We start from the raw sequence: 18,009 nt of genomic DNA, 5'->3' as shown, positions 1-18,009 counted from the left end.
TGGCTTGTGGGACCTGAAGAACCTTTTCCTGTTCTTGGGTACAGAAGGGCTGTGCATACTTTTGGAATGTATCCACCAAGGGTGCCTTCAGGGAGCAGGAGTGAGAAAGGAATCACGGCAAAAGCAATGAGTGCATCAGCTGTTTAATGCTATGCAAAGTGAATGTTTAATTTGTTTGACCTTCCATCAAAATGAATGGGTTTTGGGTGAGAAATCTTATACTGTGCACAGATGGAAACCTGGTGAAGTAAATAAAGTTTGTTAATGATCTTCTATTATTTATGTTGCAGAACTTTTGCACCATATGTAGTCAGAAGAGAAGACCTGTTGGGCTGTAGACGCCCTTGAAAAACTGTCACGGGTAAAATTTACATATTTTTTTAAATAGGTAATGGTGAATTGTTTTAGGTGTGAAAGAGTTGCTTCCATCAAAGCCCTATTACATATTGCGTTTTACACCATCTGGCGTAGTAACATGCCAAAGAGAATAGAAAGTTTCTGGTTCAATGAATGATGTAGAATTCTCGGAGCTGCAGGAGTAGTGCCCCCTCAATCAATTACTAATTGAATTTTGTTTTCTTCAAAAACACTTAGTTCCTTCTCAAGTGAATTTTTAAAGGAAAGATGGAATGGCAGTGTTTACATTTTGTTCCTGTACGCTTGGCCTACTGAAAAACTGCATGTGTGAAATAAACTTGGGCAATTTCAATCTATTTCCTAGTAGGCATGGGTCCATAAATCAGGATTGCTTCTCATTGGGCACTTAATTGGTAATGTAATGATGACTGGTGTTGCAAATGGAATAAATGTCGCATCAGAGTGCAGTAGGTCATCAATTTTCTGAGGTTGGTACTGAGGCATATTGATGAGGCAAAATAGTGTGAGCTTTCCTCTGCAAATGTATTGTACATGACCTGGGAGGGCTGGATCCTGAGACAAGGTGCCTGTTTCCCTGATTTGAGCATATACAGTTTTAAAAGCACAGAGAGGTGACAGGGTTTTGGGGTTCTCAACTTTATTGTTTGTAATTGTGGGACAGGTGTGTGTGGGCTAAGAATATAAATGGTTCAAATAACCCTTTCATTTGAGGTATCTTTTTGATAAGGTGTTTTTCTCTTCTAACCTGTTGAAATGTTTTCCTTCCAAACAGCGTTTGTACAAAAGTGTTTGCGGATATTTGCACAGAAACCCTTCTCATGCAGGTTAATGACGGGTCAAGGCGCCAGGAAGCGAGTCTCAAGACCTTCATGGTAAGGGTGTCCCTGTTGGAGTTTCTCAGCTGTATTCAGAACAATTTTTGTGGTTATTTTGAGGATTCTATTAAAGGATTGCCCAGGGGACAATGTGTTGGTTTGGATGTTTTCGGCTGGGACAACGCTAGGAATGCTACAATTAAGATTCATACTCTGGGGTTAAGAAGGGGGAAATCATTCCCAATAATGGGCGGTGTTCTGTGACCCCTGTTGGAGGTCTTGCATTTGTGGACATGGATAGGAACATGGTTTGCTGTGATGCATGAGTGTTTGTAGAGCTTGCCGTTGCACTACATACATACAAACGTACAAACAAGGAGCAGGAGTATGTGATTCGGTCCCTTGAGCCTGCTCCGCCATTTAATAAGATCATTGATCTGATAGTAACCTCAAATCTGCAACTGGCCTCCCCCCCCACCCCCGATAGCCTATCACCTCCTTGCTTGCCAAGAATCCATCCACCTCTGCCATAAAAATATTCAAAGGCTCTGCTTCCACTGCCTTTTCAGAGAGGGTGTTCCAAAGACTCACAACCCTCTGGGAGAAAACATTTCATCTCATCTCTGTTTTAAAAGGGTGATCCTTTTTTTAAAAAGTGACCCTCAGTTCTAGATTCTTCCACAAGAAGAAACATCCTCTCCACATCCACCCTGTCAAAACCCCTCAGGATCTTATATGTTTCAACCAAATCGCCTCGTACTCCTAAACTCCAGCAGATACAAGCCTAGCCGGACCAACCTTTCCTCATAAGACAACCCGCCCCTTCCAGGTATTAGTCTGGTAAACCTTCTCTGAACTGCTTCCAATGCATTTATATCCTTCCTTAAATAAGATGACCAATACTGTGCACAGTACTCCAGATGTGGTCTCACTAGTGCTCTGTTTAACTGAAGCATAACCTCCCTACTTTTCTATTCAGTTCCCCTTGCAATAAATGAAAACATTATATTAGCTTTCCTAATTACTTGTTGTACCTATATACTAGCCTTTTGCAATTCATGTACTAAGACACCCAGATTCCTCTCAGGCCTGCAATCTCTCACCATTTAGATAATATGCTTTTCTTTTATTCTCCTTGCCAAAATGGACAATTTCACGTTTCCCACATTATACTCCATTTGCCAGATTGTTGCTCACTCACTTAACCTATCTATATTTTTTGTAACCTCCTTATGTCCTCTTCACAGCTTACTTTCCTACCTATCTTTCTGTCATCAGTAAATTTGACAACCATCCCATCCATCCCTTCATCCAAGTCATTTATATAAATTGTAACCATTGAGACCCCAGCATTGATCCCTGTGGCACACCACTCTTTACATCTTGCCAATCTGAAAAATATCAATTTATGCCTACTGTCTGCTTCCTGTTAGCCTGCCAATCTCTATTCATGCCAGTATGTTACCCCCTTACACCATGAGCTTTTATTTTCCGCAACAACTTTTGATGTGGCACTTTATCAAATGCCTTCTAGAAATCTTAAGCACAGTATATCCACTGGTTCCCCTTGTCCACAGCACATGTTACTTCCTCAAAGAACTCTAATAAGTTGGTAAAACATGATTTCCCTTTCTCAAAACCATGATGACTCTGTCTGATTACATTGAACTTATCCAAGTGCCCAGCTATAGCTTCTTTAATAATAGCTTCTAACATTTTCCCTATAACAGAGTTAAGCTAACTGGACTTTAGTTTCCTGCTTTCTGTTTCCTTCCCTTTTTGAATAATGGAGTTACATTTGCTATCTTCTAGTCGAATGGGACCTCCCTCGAATGAAGAGAGTTTCGGAAAATTAAAACCAGTGCATCAATTATCTCATTAGCCACTTCTTTTAAGGCCATAGGATGAAGTCCATTAGGACCCGGGCATTTGTCAACCAATAGCTGCAACAATTTACTCAGTACCGCTTACTTCTCTGGTGATTGTAATTTTCCTGAGTTCCTCCCTACCTCCATTTCCTGATTTATAGCTGCTTCTGGGATGTTACTTTTTTCTCTATAGTAAAGACTGATACAAAATACCTGTTCAATTCATCTACCATTCCTTTGTTTTCCATTATCAATTCTCTTGACTCACTTTCTATAGGACCAACGCTCACTTTGTTAACTTGTTTCTTTTTAAAATATTTATAGAAACTCATACTATCTGCTTTTATATTTCTGGCTAGCTTTTTCTCATACTCTAATTTTTCCCTCTCTGGTAATCTTTTAGTCATCCTTTGCTGTTCCTTATATTCTGTCCAATCTTCTGGCCTTCCACCTATCTTTGCACAATTCTACACTTTTTCTTAAAGTTTGATACTATTTTTAACCTTTCTAGTTAATCATAGATGGTGTGTTTGTCCCTTGGACTTTTTCTTTTTTGTTGGAATGTATCTATTCTGTGTATTCTGAAATAGCCTCTTAAATGTTGCATCTCTGGTGACCTCTCCTTTAACCTAACTTGCCAGTTCACTTCAGCCAGCTTTGCTTTCATGCCCTCATAATTGTGCTTTTTTAAGTTTAAAAACGTAGTCTCGGACCCACTCCTCTCTCCTTCACACTGCATGTAAAACTCAATCGTACTGTGTGAACATGAGAAATTTGGACAAAAAAATTGTCTTAATTTTGGTTGCTTGGATCCCTTGTGAAATGTCTTAACCAGAAATGTTACCATTTGATTGTTTTTGTATTTGGCTAGTTGTAGTTCTGGGTGTGGGGTGCAGTTGATGATGCTATGTATTTGGTGTACCCACATGCTTTGCCATAGAAACATAGACAATAGAAGCTGGAGTAGTTCACTCAAACCTTTGAACCTTCTCCACTATTCAGTACGACCATGGCTGAACCTCTCTCTCTCAACGCCATACTCCTGCTCTCTCCCCATACCCCTTGATGCCTTTAGACTCTAGAAATCTATCTATTTCTTTCTTTAAATATATTCAGTGTCTTGGCCCCCACAGCCCTCTGTGGTAGAGAATTCCACAGGTTCTCTGAATGAAGAAGTTTCTCCTCATCTCAGTCCCAAATGGCTTACCCTTTATCCTGAGATTGTGACCCCCTTGTTCTCGACACCCCCCCAGCCAGAGGAAACATCATCCCTGCATCCAGTCTGTCCAGCCCTGTCAGAGTTTTATACATTTCAATGAGATACCCTGTCATTCTTCTAAACTCCAGTGAATATAGGCCTAGTCGGCTCAATCTCTCCCCATACGACAATGCTGCCACCCCAGGGATTAGTCTGGTGAACCTTCGCCGCATTCTTTCAATGGCAAGTATATCCTTTCTTAGGAGACCAAAACTGCACACAATACTCCAGGTGTGGTCTCACCAAGGCCCTGTATAGCTGTAGTAAGTAGATTGCCACACTGATATCACTGCCATATCCCTCACTGTTTATCAGTGCAATCTACTCATTCCCAGTTCTGTCTTTGGGAGGAGTGAAATTATGATGTGAAGAATAGGGGAGTAGGGGATTCTAAAAGTCAAACAATCTGGTCCACTCCTAGTGGTTTGTTGAGGATTAGCTTTGGTGGATGACTGGGAGCAGGCTGCCTTCCTTTATGGGCTAGGATGTGATTTTATAGCATTGGGGAAGAAATATCTGAGATACTTATTGTTCTAGGTAAATATCCAAGTATTGTTGGAGTTTTGCACAGTATAACTTTTGGGGAAAAAAAATCAAAAGCTTCACTGCAATTGTCTTAAATCCTTAGGCTTTTTATCTGTTACAAAATCACAGGAGGGGAGAGTCAGGAGATAAGATTATGATTGTGTTTACATATTGAATTGTTTAGTATAGTTTATTTTACTTGGTTGAATATCTAAGAAGTTAAGGGAAATTGATAATTGGAAGAATTCTATCTGCTGTAAATCAGCCTCTCACAATTTGTTCCATCCTTGCCACTGAGTTAAAAGGCTGAAGTTTCAAATGCCACAGCAGGACTTCAGCACCACATCCCAGTGCAACATTCAGGAATGCTATCATAAGAACATGAGAATCAGAAGATGAAGTGGGCCACATGGCCCCTTTAACCTGATGTGTGATTTAATTTTATGGCTGATCCTTGGCTTCAAAATCTCAGGGAATGCGCAGCTTGGATTTCTGTCAATAGTCTTGAATATACTCAATGACTAACCATCCACAGCCCTCTGGGCTAGAGAGTTCCAAAGATTCACAACGCTGAGTGAAGAAATCTTTCCTCGTCTTATTTTAAAATGGTCAACTCTTATCCTTTGACTTTAACCCCTAAATCCAGACTGCCCAGCTGGGGGAACAACCCCTCAACATCTACTCTGTCAACGGTGCTTAGAATCGTATATATCTTTTTAGATGGGAATGTTGAACCAAGGTCCCTTCTGCCTATTTCAATGATTAAATGGATATTCAGGATCTCTCAGCACTATACAAAGAAAAACAATGAGTTCCCCAGCCAGTATTTCTCCTTCAACGAACAAAAAACAAGGCAAAACTTGGCATTTGTTTCCCTGCTGTTTGTGGAATCTTGTTATGCACGTCAGCCATGTTTGCCTACACAACCATCCTGCACTATGAAGTAATTCATTGTATGTGAAAAGCTTTGCCATGTACCTAAGAGATATTCTGAGGCGCTGTATTATTGCAAACCTTTCAATCTGCTAACACTCCACTTTATCTGTCAATAAAATGATTTTTGTATTGCGTGACTGTTTCTTCTCCGTACTGAGTTTCATAGCTTGTGTTACTTGAAATAGCATATTTCATGAACTTAACAGTGGATGGACTGAGTGGAATTTGAAGACAGACCTCCCACCTCTGTATCCCAGAATTGATGGGGTGGAATTTTTTTAAAAATTCGTTTGTGAGATGGGGGCATTGCTGGCTAGGCCAGCATTTATTGTCCATTTCTAATTGCTCTTGAGAACTGAGTGGCTTGATCATTTCAGAGGTCATTTAAGAGTCAATCACATCTAGAGTCACATGTAGGCCGGACCAGGTAAGGATGGCAGGTTTCCTTCCCTAAAGGACACTAGTGATCCAGATGAGTTCTTACAACAATCAGCAATGGTTTCATGGTCATCATTAGGCTTTTAATTCTAGATTTTTTATTGAATTCAAATTTTGCTATCGCCTCCTGTAATCTCCCAGTAAAGGTAAGATAATCAATATATCACAATTGTCTCAAAATAGTTATATTTTCTTCTCTCGTCAATTTTAAATAGGAAGGTACAGAACCACAAAAGATAATTTCAAGCAATTGGCTGGTCCCAGAGTTCAAGACAAAATACATACAGTCCAGTCTCTGTAATCCCTCAATTTATTTTACTCACTAACTGCTTGCCCAACTCCTCAAAATTGCTGTTGTTAATCAGACTTGCTGCCTCCCCAAAAATTCATTTGAAATGTCTAGTATCATAGATGTAAAATAATTCTATCTGATCGGCTCACTCATCTTCTCCCTTCTGAGCTTCGTGCCATACCCTGGGCTCATGATAAACACTTTCTCAAGGTTCAGCTTTGTACCTTTTAAGGATCTTGAGTCATCCCTGAGCTTCATTTTGTCTAGTATACAGAAGTCCAAGCTTCTGCAGTCTCTCCTTGAAGCTGAAGTGTCTGACGCCAGATGTTGGACAGGTAGCCCTTTTGTACCCTTTTTTTCTAATAACATGATGTCCTTCATGTAATCTTACCCAGAACTGTTTTTTTTATTCATTATTGGAATGTGGGTGTTGCTGCCAAGGCTGGCATTGTCCATCCCTAGTTGCCCTGGGTTTGGTACAACTGACTGTCTTGCTAGGCCACTTCCGAGGGCAGTTAAGAGTCAATCATATTGGTTGGAATTGCACACAGTATTGTATAGACTCAGAATCACACCTTGGCATTCATATTCTATTCCAGGCATGTACAACCCAGATTTCTATTTGGCTTATTTACTACTGCATGTGGCCTGTCCACCAATATCTAACATTTTCTGTGCAGCAATCAGCAAAGTCGTACATTTTTGTTCTGATTTTCTCCAGTTCCATCTCCTTCTACTGAAAGTGTTCAATTGCTTGATCCCTGTTTGTCTTTCAATAAAGTGTCAATTTTTCATTGGTAATCCTTGATGTTGACTGTTATCTGGCTATTTAACTGCTGGAAGCGTTACACACGAGCCCGATCCTGTCCTCGGTCCTTGTCTGCATTTTCAACACTGGGGTCTTAGACCAGCTTTCCTTCTGATCTAGGGCCCTATCATTCCTACCATCGATCTAGTTAACTCAGTACAGATCAAGAATTGACTCTGGGATCTACCTTGTCTGGATAGCTCAGCCATTTCCTGGATAAACCCACTTGACCAGTAGTGAAGCCTTGAAAGAACTCTTTCAATGTTGAAGTAATTTACCTTGGAATTTTTTTTTGATGCAATGGTAATTTTATGATATTGAGCCTGGGGGCATGAATTGTTAATCTACACCTTCCAACGTGTGCCTGGTATTAATCAAAGTAGCATTGACATTGTGGGGATGCCTAACAGCTTCCTGCTCTAATGGTGAGGAAATATGAGACAATGACACCAGTGTAAAGAGCATGAACTAGAGACAGCTGGTTTGAAGGAGTTACTGAGCCTGCGTTGAATTAATATCAGTGGAAATGAATTATCGATGTGAATCATGCTTCAGTGATCGTGTCGTTTCAGCTGTCTCTTCCTGTTAATTCCAGGACTCCCATATCATGATTTAAGTTTTCCTGTGAATTTACGCCACGAACCAAATATAGAAATGAGGAGTCTGTCTGTATTCTTAGCAAATACTGCAGATTTGTTTATCTAAGACTTTGCAGGTATAAACAGCTGTCCTGTAGTTTTGTCAAGTGGCTCTCGCTCATGGATGAGGTTGGACTGTGACTATTGCCAAGGTGTCATTCCTGGCTCCTTGGTAGCATTCTCGTGGGTCCCATTTTTATTTTCATTCAGTCATGAGATTTGGGCATAGCTGGCAAGGTGAGTATTTATTGTGCATCCAATTGCTACTTAGTACGGTGGTGGTGAGCTGCCTTCTTGCACAGCTGCAATTTTTGTGGTGAAGGTATGCCCATAGTGCTGTTAGGGAGGGAGCTCTAGGACTCTTAATTCAGCGGCGATGAAAATGGTGATGTATTTCCAAGTTAGGATGGTGTGTGACTTGGAGGAGAACTTGTAGGTGGTGGTGTTTCCATGTGCCTGCTGCCCCCTTGTCCTTTTAGATGGTAGCAATCGTAGGTTTGACAGGGGCTGTCTAAGGAGCCATAGTGAGTTCTTGCATTGCATTTTGTGGATGGTGCACACTACCGCTTACTGTGTGTCAGTGGTGGAGGGAGTGAATGTTTGTAGATTAGGTTCCAATCAAGCGGGCTGTTTTGTCCTGGATGGTGTCAAGCTTCTTGAGTGTTGTTGGAGATGCACTCATCCAGGCAAGAGGAGGGTATTCCACCACATTCCTGACTTGTGTCTTGTAGATGGTGGACGGGCTTTGGGGGTTCAGGAGGTGAGTTACTCGCCACAGAATTCTTAGCTTCTGACCAGCTCCTGTAGCCACAGTATCTATATGGCTAGTCTAGTTCAGTTTCTGGTCAGTGGAAACCCCCAGGATTTTGATACTGGGGGATTGAGCGATGGTAATGCTATTGAATGTCAAGGGACGATAGTTAGATTATCTCTTGTTGGAGATGATCATTTCCTGGCATTTGTGTGGTGTGAATGTTACTTGCCACTTGTCAGCCCAAGCGTGGGTATTTCCCAGTTCTTGCTGCATTTGGACTTGGACTGCTTCAGTATCTGAGGAGACGCGAATGGTACTGAACATTGTGCAATCATCAGTGAATATCCCCACTTCTGACCTTATGGTGGAAGGAATGTCATTGATGAAGCAGCTGAATATGGTTGGGCCTAGGATACTACCTGAGGAACTCCTGTAGTGATGTCCTAGAACTGAGACGATTGACCTCCAACAACTACAACCATCTTCCTTTGTGCTGGATATGATTCTAGCAGGGGAGTGTTTTCTCCTGACTGCCATTGACTCCAGTTTTGCTCAGGCTCCTTGATGCCACACTTGGTCAAATGCTGCCTTGATGTCAAGGGCAGTCACTCAACAGCTTGGCTAGGGCATGGCAAGTTCTGGAGCACAAGTCTTCAGTACTGTTGTTGGAATATTGTCAGTGTCCAGTGCCTTCAGCCATTTCTTGATGTCACGTGGATTGAATCGAATTGGTTGAAGACTGGCTGTGATGCTGGGGACCTCTTCGAGGTAGCCGAGATGGATCTCGGCACTTCTTTTGCACGGGTGTGCTGGGCTTCCCCATCATTGAGGATGAGGATATTTGTGGAGTTTCCTCCTCCAGTGAGTTGTTTAATTGTCCACCACCATTCATGACTGGATGTGGCAGGACTGCAGAGCTTAGATCTGATCCGTTGGTTGTGGAATTGCTTAGCTCTATCCATCACTTGCTGCCTATGTTGTTTGGCATGCAAGTAGTCCTGGGTTGCAGCTTCACCAGGTTGACACTTCATTTTTAGAATGTCTGGTGCTGCTCCATTGTTATTTCCAGAGCCTACTTCGATGCTGGGTGGTTCATCTGGTTTCATTCCTTTTTAGGTTTTAGTGGTTGGATTAAACCAAGGGGCTTGCCAGAGCACATTTAAGAGGCAACCGCACTGCTTTTGATCTGGAGTCACATGTAGGCTAGACCAGTTAAGGACATTAGTGAACCAGATGCGTTTTTATTACTGTCATTGTTCGTCATCATTAGACTTAATTCCAGATTCAAATTTCATCATTTGCCATGGTGGGATTCAAACCCTGGTCCCCGGAGCCTAATCCTAGGTCTCTGGATTACTAGTCCAGTGATAATACCATTCCCTGTGCTATGGGAGATTGCATCTTTTAGATGAGACATTAAGCCAAGGTCCTGATAATCTGTCAGGTGGACATTAAAGATTCCATGGTGGTTTTTAAAGAAGAGTAGGCTAGTTTTCCTAGGTGTTCTAGCCAATATTTATCGCTCAAATAATATTAACACAGATTGTCTAGTCACTTATTTAATTGCTGCTTTCAAGATCATACTTTATGTAAGTTGCTGCATTTCATACATTATAACCGTGACTGCACTTCAAAAATACCTCATTGTCTATAAACGCTTTTGGGCATCCTGAGGTAATGATGAGTACTACAGAAATGCAAGTCTTTCTATTCCATCTTATGAAACTTCACAGGCTGGTTGCTATCCTGATCCAGATATTAGTAGCAGTAAATTTGAAGTTGTTGCCAATCTAGGGAGAAGTTGAAGCAGTTTGGAGGGAGAGAGAAGAACAAACGTAATAAACTTTGATCTAATTGCTCCTCATCTTTCCACTATTTCACCTAGTGATCAAGATGTGTTGAGGGTAGGATCATAACGTAAATCTGGTTTGCTTTGCTCCGATGAAATAATCAGAAACCTTAACTAATAATATTATGAGAAACAGAAATAATTGGTTTCTTTGAAACAATACATTAGTTTATTCTTGGAAGTTTGCAGACTGCCCACTTCAAAACTGGACTGTTTGTCAAGACTTTGCTGGTGATACACCTCCATAGCAACTTCCTTTACCATCTATTCACTGCATCACATCAGTATTGCTGCACTTATTGACCTTAATATACATTTTTTGTTTCACAGTCACCTGTGTTTTCCCTGGTATCCCCCCACGTTATACATGGTTTCCTTGTTTACCACCAACTATTTTTCTCCTTTTCTGAAGCTGCTGACTCTTGCTTGGGCACTGGGCACCTCCTGATGCTACACCTAAGTGCTCATTCTACAGGTGTAAGCATGGAGAGTAAACATCAGCAAACTGTTCTCTCATGGGACAGTCAGAGCTGAATCCGATGCTGGTCTCATTCGTGGTCCACACATGCGCTTTTCAGAAGTGCTTCATTGGATTGTGATCAGCACTGTGAGCTCCAGTTTATTTCTCCCCTATTTCAGGAATCTTGTAACACTGTGTGTGTGTGTGTGTGTGTGTGTGTGTGTGTGTGTGTGTGTGTGTGTGTGTGTGTGTGTGTGTGTGTGTGTGTGTGTGTGTGTGTGTGTGTGTGTGTGTGTGTGTGTGTGTGTGTGTGTGTGTGTGTGTGTGTGTGTGTGTGTGTGTGTGTGTGTGTGTGTGTGTGTGTGTGTGTGGTGTTTGTGTGTGTAAATAAAACATGCATTTATGTAGTGCCTTAGGTAAGAGCATCTATGGTAGCCATTTTGTGTGCAGAAAGATCTTGGCAATTGCAATGAAATGAATAACCACTTAATCATTTTTGTGGCATTGGATTAGGCAAGATTTTTCTCTTGTCTTCAGCTGAATGCCACACTGCTTCTCATTGTGGGATTTTTAACACCTAAACCTAAAGATAACATCTCCTTTTAATCCTCATCTGAATGATGGCCCCATAATAATTCAGCATTGTAATGTTAATCTAGTTTGTGTGCTCAAGCTCAAGAGTAGGGTTTAAATCCACAATTTTTAAAATCTTTCACAGGATGTGGATATCGCTGGCAAGGCCAGTATTTATTGCCAATCCCTAATTATCCTTGAGAAGGTGCTGGTGAGTCACCTTCTTGAACCACTGCAGTGCATGTGGTTTAGCTACACCCACTGTGCTTTTAGCGAGGGCATTCCAGGATTTTGACCTAGCGACAGTGAAGGATTGATGATATGGTTCACTGGTTTGGAAGGTGCTGCCAAAGGACCTTTGGTGAGTTGCTATGCTGCGCTGCACCTTGTAGATGATGCACACAGTGGCAGCAGTGTGCAAGTGGTGGAGGAAGTAAATACTTAAGGTGGTGGATGGGATGCCAATCAAGCAAGCTACTATGTCCTGGATGGTGTCAAGCTCCTTGAGTGTTGTTGGAGCGGCACTCATCCATGCAAGCGGCGAGTATTCTGTCAATTCCTCACTTGTACCTTGTAGATGATTGAAAGGCTTTGGGGAGTCATGTGGTGTTACTTGCCATAGAATTCCCAGCCTCTGACCTGCTCATGTAGCCACAATATTTATGTGGCTAGTCCAGTTCAGTTTCTGGTCAATGGTAACCCCCAAGATGATGCCAGTGGGGGGATTCAGTAATGGTAATGCCATTGAATGTCAAGATGAGACGGTTAGGTTCTCTGTTGTTAGAGATGCTCATTGCCTGGCACCTGTGTGGCACAAATGTTGCTTACTACTTATCAGCCCAAGCCTTTCTGCAATCCTTCTGATTCATGAGATTGCCACCAATTGAGCCAAGCTGACACTATAAGATGTGACACTGATCATTGATTTACTATGTTTCTTTATGATAGATCATGTGGGTGTTGTAATAATTAAACCAGTAGACTATAGATCTTGGATCTGTGGGGTTAGTACCTTCACCAGCTCTTGAATATTTTATTACCTGATGTTGGTCCAGTGTCTTGTGGTTGTTGCCAGATCTTTTCTTTTTTCCTTTCTTTGTCTTCCTATTATCATCTTTTTCACTCCTCTCTCCGTTTTTCTCTTTCTGCAGTGCTGCTTCTCTCCCTCCCTTTTCGCTTCCTGTAATCACTTTTACAATGTCAGATCTGACTTGCCCTACCTTGTCTCTAACTCTTCCACTTTGGTGGTGTAACCTATGGGCCCTGGCCTTTTACATTGCCTTTTGAGCAACGACCTGAAATGACCTATATCCTCCTGTTTCCAGGAGATGGAGAAGATGACAGAGGAGCTGCACATACTGACCAAGGAACAGAATGTCAAGACAGAGATTCGGGTAGGACATTCCTGTAACAGATATACCTAAGGCTTTTCTTTCCAGTGGTTAGCTCAGTTCTGCTGTTATATTATTGCTTTGTAAAGTTTAGAATAGATTTCAGCTTTCATGCTGTTCTGTTCTTTTTTTGGTGCAAAATGGCATACCAACAGGATGCAGCTGATAACCGTGATAACATGTCCTGTGAAACTAGCTGCTGGGAAAATGAGGTTCTTCCCTAATCTAATTCTCCCCCCCCCCCCACCCCCACTTCCAAGGCAAGATGTCCTCACTTTTTGTCTTTGTGGCTGCTTGAAGTATACCATAGAGACTGGGTAAGACATAAAAGTTTCGATCAGAACTCCCATTAATCTGCATAATTTGAGCTGTTGATACTTATAGATGTTAATGTCCTGATTTCAGCCTTAACTGCCGATGAGATAGCAGCTCGAAGAGCCTTTAGGCCCCTTGAAATTCAGGAGGACTAACCAGTAGATAAGAAAGAGGAGGCGGTCGCACCCGATAGATTAAGTACCTCAAGTCCGGTCAGGGTCAGCAGGGTGTGACTGCAAGTCAGGCAGTTAGAGGGATCCTGTGTTCAGGAACAGAGGAGCCTCAGCTCTTGACCTTGTCCAACAGGTACGAGGTACTTGCTCCCTGTGTGGATGAGGAAGAGGGCTGTAGGGAGGATGAGCCAGCTGACCACAGCACCGTGGCACAGGAGGCCATTCAAGAGGGGGGAGCAAAAAGACAAATGGTAGTTGTGGGGATTCTATAATTAGGGGAATTCATAGCTTCCTTTGTAAGCAGGATCGAGAGTCCTGCATGGTATGTTGCCTGCCCGGTGCCAGGGTGAGGGACATCTCTGACCGGCTTGAAAGGCTATTGGAGAGGGAGGGGAAGGATCCAGTTGTTGTGATCCACGTCGGGACAAATAACATAGGTAAGACTAGGAAAGAGGACCTGATTGGGGATTATCAGGAAATAGGAACTAAATTAAAGAACAGGTCCTCAAGGGTTATAATCTCCGGATTACCACCCGAGCCACGTGCAAATTGGCATAGGGACCTGAGAATAAGGGAAGTAAACACGTGGCTAAAGGAGTGGTGCGGGAAAGAGGGGTTCCATTTCATGGGGCACTGGCATCAGTATTGGAACAGGAGGGATCTGTACCGTTAGGACGATCTGTACCTGAACCGATCTGGGACCAATGTTCTAGCGAAAAGGGTAAATAGGGTGGTCAACAGGACTTTAAACTAGAAAGTGGTAGTGGTGGGTGGGTGGGGGGGTGGTGGAGGGAAGGATAAAACTCCAAGAAGTATGACTAATGGGAAAGAAAGCAGCAGGTTAGCGTGTGGTGGGGTGGATTCAACTTTATGGAAAATTATGAAAAAACTGAAAAGAAAGGAGAGCCCAGGAGAGGCTATTAAAGTTTCCAGAACACAAAATAGGACAGAGTGTTTGGAAAGGGCTAGGAATCTAACTTCAAGCACATTAGATAAAGGGATGACAATGAGGAGAAAGGGGACGAGAAATACAGGACTGAAGGTGTTGTATCTGAATGCATGCAGTATACGAAATAAGGTAAATGAGCTTGTGGCGCAGATTGAAATTGGCAGGTATGATGCGGTGGCCATTACGGAGACATAGCTGCAAGGGGATCAGGACTGGGAGCTATATATCCAAGCATATACATCCTATCAAAAAGATAGGCAGGTTAGCAGAGGGGGTGGGGGTGGGAGTTATGTACAGGCCTCCGAACAGTAGTCAGGATGTGGGGCACAAGGTACACCAGGAGATAGAAAAGGTGTGTAAGAAAGGCAAGGTTACAGTGATCATGGGGGATTTCAATATGCAGGTGGACTAGGAAAATCAGGTTGGTAGTGGATCCCAAGAAAAGGAATTTGTGGAATGTCTACGAGATGGCTTTTTGGAGCAGCTTGTGGTGGAGCCCACTAGGGCACAGGCAATTCTAGATTTAGTGATGTGTAATGAGGCAGATTTGATAAGGGAGCTTAAGGTGAAGGAACCCTTAGAAGGAAGTGACCATAATATGATAGAATTTACCTTGCAACTTGAGAGGAAAAAGCTGGAATCAGATGTAACAGTATTACAGTTGAATAAAGGAAACTACAGAGTTGAGGGAGGAGCTGGCCAAAATTGACTGGGAGATGAGCCTAGCAGGAAGGACAGTGGAACAGCAGTGGCAGGAGTTTCTGGGAGTAATTTGAGAGACACAGCAAAAATTCATCCCTGGGAAGAAGAAGCATCCTGAAGGGAGGACGAGGCAACCATGGCTGACAAGGGAAGTCAGGGACAGCATAAAAGCTAAAGAGAAAGCATACAATGTGGCGAAGAGCAGTGGGAAACCAGGGGATTGGGAAGCCTACAAAGACCAACTGAGGACAACTAAAGAAATAAGGAGGGAGAAGATTAAATATGAGGGTAAACTAGTCAGTAATATAAAAGAAGATTGCAAGAGTTTTTTTAGATATATAAAAGGGTAAGAGAGAGGCAAAAGTGGACATTGGGCCGCTGGAAAATGACGCTGGAGATGTAGTAGTGGGGAACAAAGAAATGGTGGAGGAACTGAATAGATACTTTGCGTCAGTCTTCACAGTGGAAGACACGAGTGACATCCCCAAAATTCAAGAGAGTCAGGGGGCTGAGGTGAGTATGGTGGCCATTACCAAGGAGAAGGTGCTAGGAAAACTGAAAGGTCTGAAGGTGGATAAATCACCTGGACCAGATGGATTACACCCCAGAGTTCTGAAGGTGATAGCTGAAGAGATAGTGGAGGTGTTAGTGGTGACCTTTCAGGAATCACTGGAGTCAGGGAGGGTCCCAGAGGACTGAAAAATAGCTAATGTAACCCCCCTGTTTAAGAAGGGAGTGAGGCAAAAGACGGGAAATTACAGGCCGATTAGCCTGACCTCGGTCGTTGGTAAGATTTTAGAGTCCATTATTAAGGATGAGATCTCAGAATACTTGGAAGTGCATGGTAAAATAGGGCAAAGTCAGCATGGTTTCATCAAGGGGAGGTCATACCTGACAAATCTGTTAGAATTCTTTGAGGAGGTAACGAGTAGGTTAGACAAAGGAGAGCCAATGGATGTTACCTACTTGGACTTCCAGAAGGCCTTTGACAAGGTGCCGCACAGGAGGCTGCTCAGTAAGATAAGAGCCCATGGTGTTAGAGGCAAGGTACTAGCATGGATAGAAGATTGGCTGTCTGGCAGGAGGCAGAGAGTGGGGATAAGGGGGTCTTTCTCAGGATGGCGGCCGGTGTCTAGTGGAGTTCTGCAGGGGTCAGTGTTGGGACCACAACTTTTCACTTTATACATTAATGATCTAGATGAAGGAACTGAGAGCATCCTGGCTAAGTTTGCAGATGATACAAGGATAGGTGGAGGGACAGGTAGTATTGAGGAGGCGGGGAGGCTGCAGAAGGATTTGGACAGGTTAGGAGAATGGGCAAAGAAGTTGCAAATGGAATACAACGTGGGGAAGTGTGAGGTCATGCACTTTGGTAGGAAGAATAGAGGCATAGACTATTTTCTAAATGGGGAGAGAATTCAGAAATCTGGAGTGCAAAGGGACTTGGGAGTCCTAATCCAGGATTCTCCTAAGGTTGACTTGCAGGTTGAGTCGGTAGTTAGGAAGACAAGTGCAATGTTGGCATTTATTTTGAGAGGACTAGAATATAAAAGCAGGGATGTGCTGCTGAGGCTTTATAAGGCTCTGGTCAGACCATATTTAGAATATTGTGAGCAATTTTGGGCCCTGTATCTCAGGAAGGATATGCTGGCCCTGGAGAGGGTCCAGTGGAGGTTCATGAAAATGATCCCAGGAGTAAAAGGCTTAACATATGAGGAATGTTTGAGGACTCTGGGTCTATACTCGATGGAGTTTAGAAGGATGAGGGGGGATCTGATTGGAACTTACAGACTACTGAAAGGCCTGGATAGAGTGGACGTGGGGAAGATATTTCCATTAGTAGGAGAGACTAGGACTCGAGGGCACAGCCTCAAAGTAAAGGGAAGACCTTTTAGAACAGAGATGAGGAGAAACTTCTTTAGCCAGAGAGTGGTGAATCTATGGAATTCATTGCCACAGAAGGCTGTGGAGGCCAGGTCATTGAGTGTATTTAAGACCGAGATAGATAGGTTCTTGATTGGTAAGGGGATCAAAGGTTACGGGGAGAAGGTGGGAGAATGGGGTTGAGAAACTTGTCAGCCATGATTGAATGGTGGAGCAGACTTGATGGGCTGAATGGTCTAATTTCTGCTCCTATGTCTTATGGTCTTATAAATCTAAGCACAAATGGGATGGAGTTACAGGGGGTCTTTGAAAGTGGGATTGCCAGGAATCAGTAGAACAAGGAAGGCAGCTTGGAAACTCCTGCTGTAGCAATCTGGTTTAGCAAATCATGGTTAACTGTTTTAAGCTTGTCAACAAGGAGCAGAGTTTCAGTTGACACTAATTTGGAAGAGTATTCCATAATTCAACAACACTTCCTTCTGACTATCTCTGTGGGCTTTCTGGACTGATCCAGAGCATTAAGATGCTGTGGCAGCAGCTGTTGTACTCCCAGCATAACCATGGAGTGCCTGCTGCTATTGTGGTATCAGTGCTTTCATCATATTAACGGGCTTCAGGTATACTTAAGGCCTCTGAACAAACCTTTTGGCACAGAATAAACAAGTGCTTTATTTTCCACCTAAACCTGTAAAAACTATACAATGCAAAAGAAATAGGAGTTAGATTGTTAGAGCGCTGCTCGATATAAGCTATACAATATCTTGTACCCTTGAGACATACTCCAGTGGTATTTGAGGACAAGCAGGCTGGTTAGAGATCTGATGCTGGCAAGACGTGGATTCTGAACTAAATAGGCTACACTTGTGAAATAAACTGCTTTTATATTCTGAGCTTTGTGCTGTGCTAATGCTGTTCTTGACACATGGATAGAGCTTGCACTGCCAGCAAGTAACCCCCAAAATAAAATTGTCAGATTTGCTAAGATGGGTAGACCAGTACTACT

The sequence above is a fragment of the Carcharodon carcharias genome, chromosome 31 (assembly GCF_017639515.1).
Source record: "Carcharodon carcharias isolate sCarCar2 chromosome 31, sCarCar2.pri, whole genome shotgun sequence".
NCBI classification, from domain to species: domain Eukaryota; kingdom Metazoa; phylum Chordata; class Chondrichthyes; order Lamniformes; family Lamnidae; genus Carcharodon; species Carcharodon carcharias.
The sequence above is the reverse complement of the archived record's forward strand: the minus strand, read 5'-3'. Positions refer to the sequence as shown.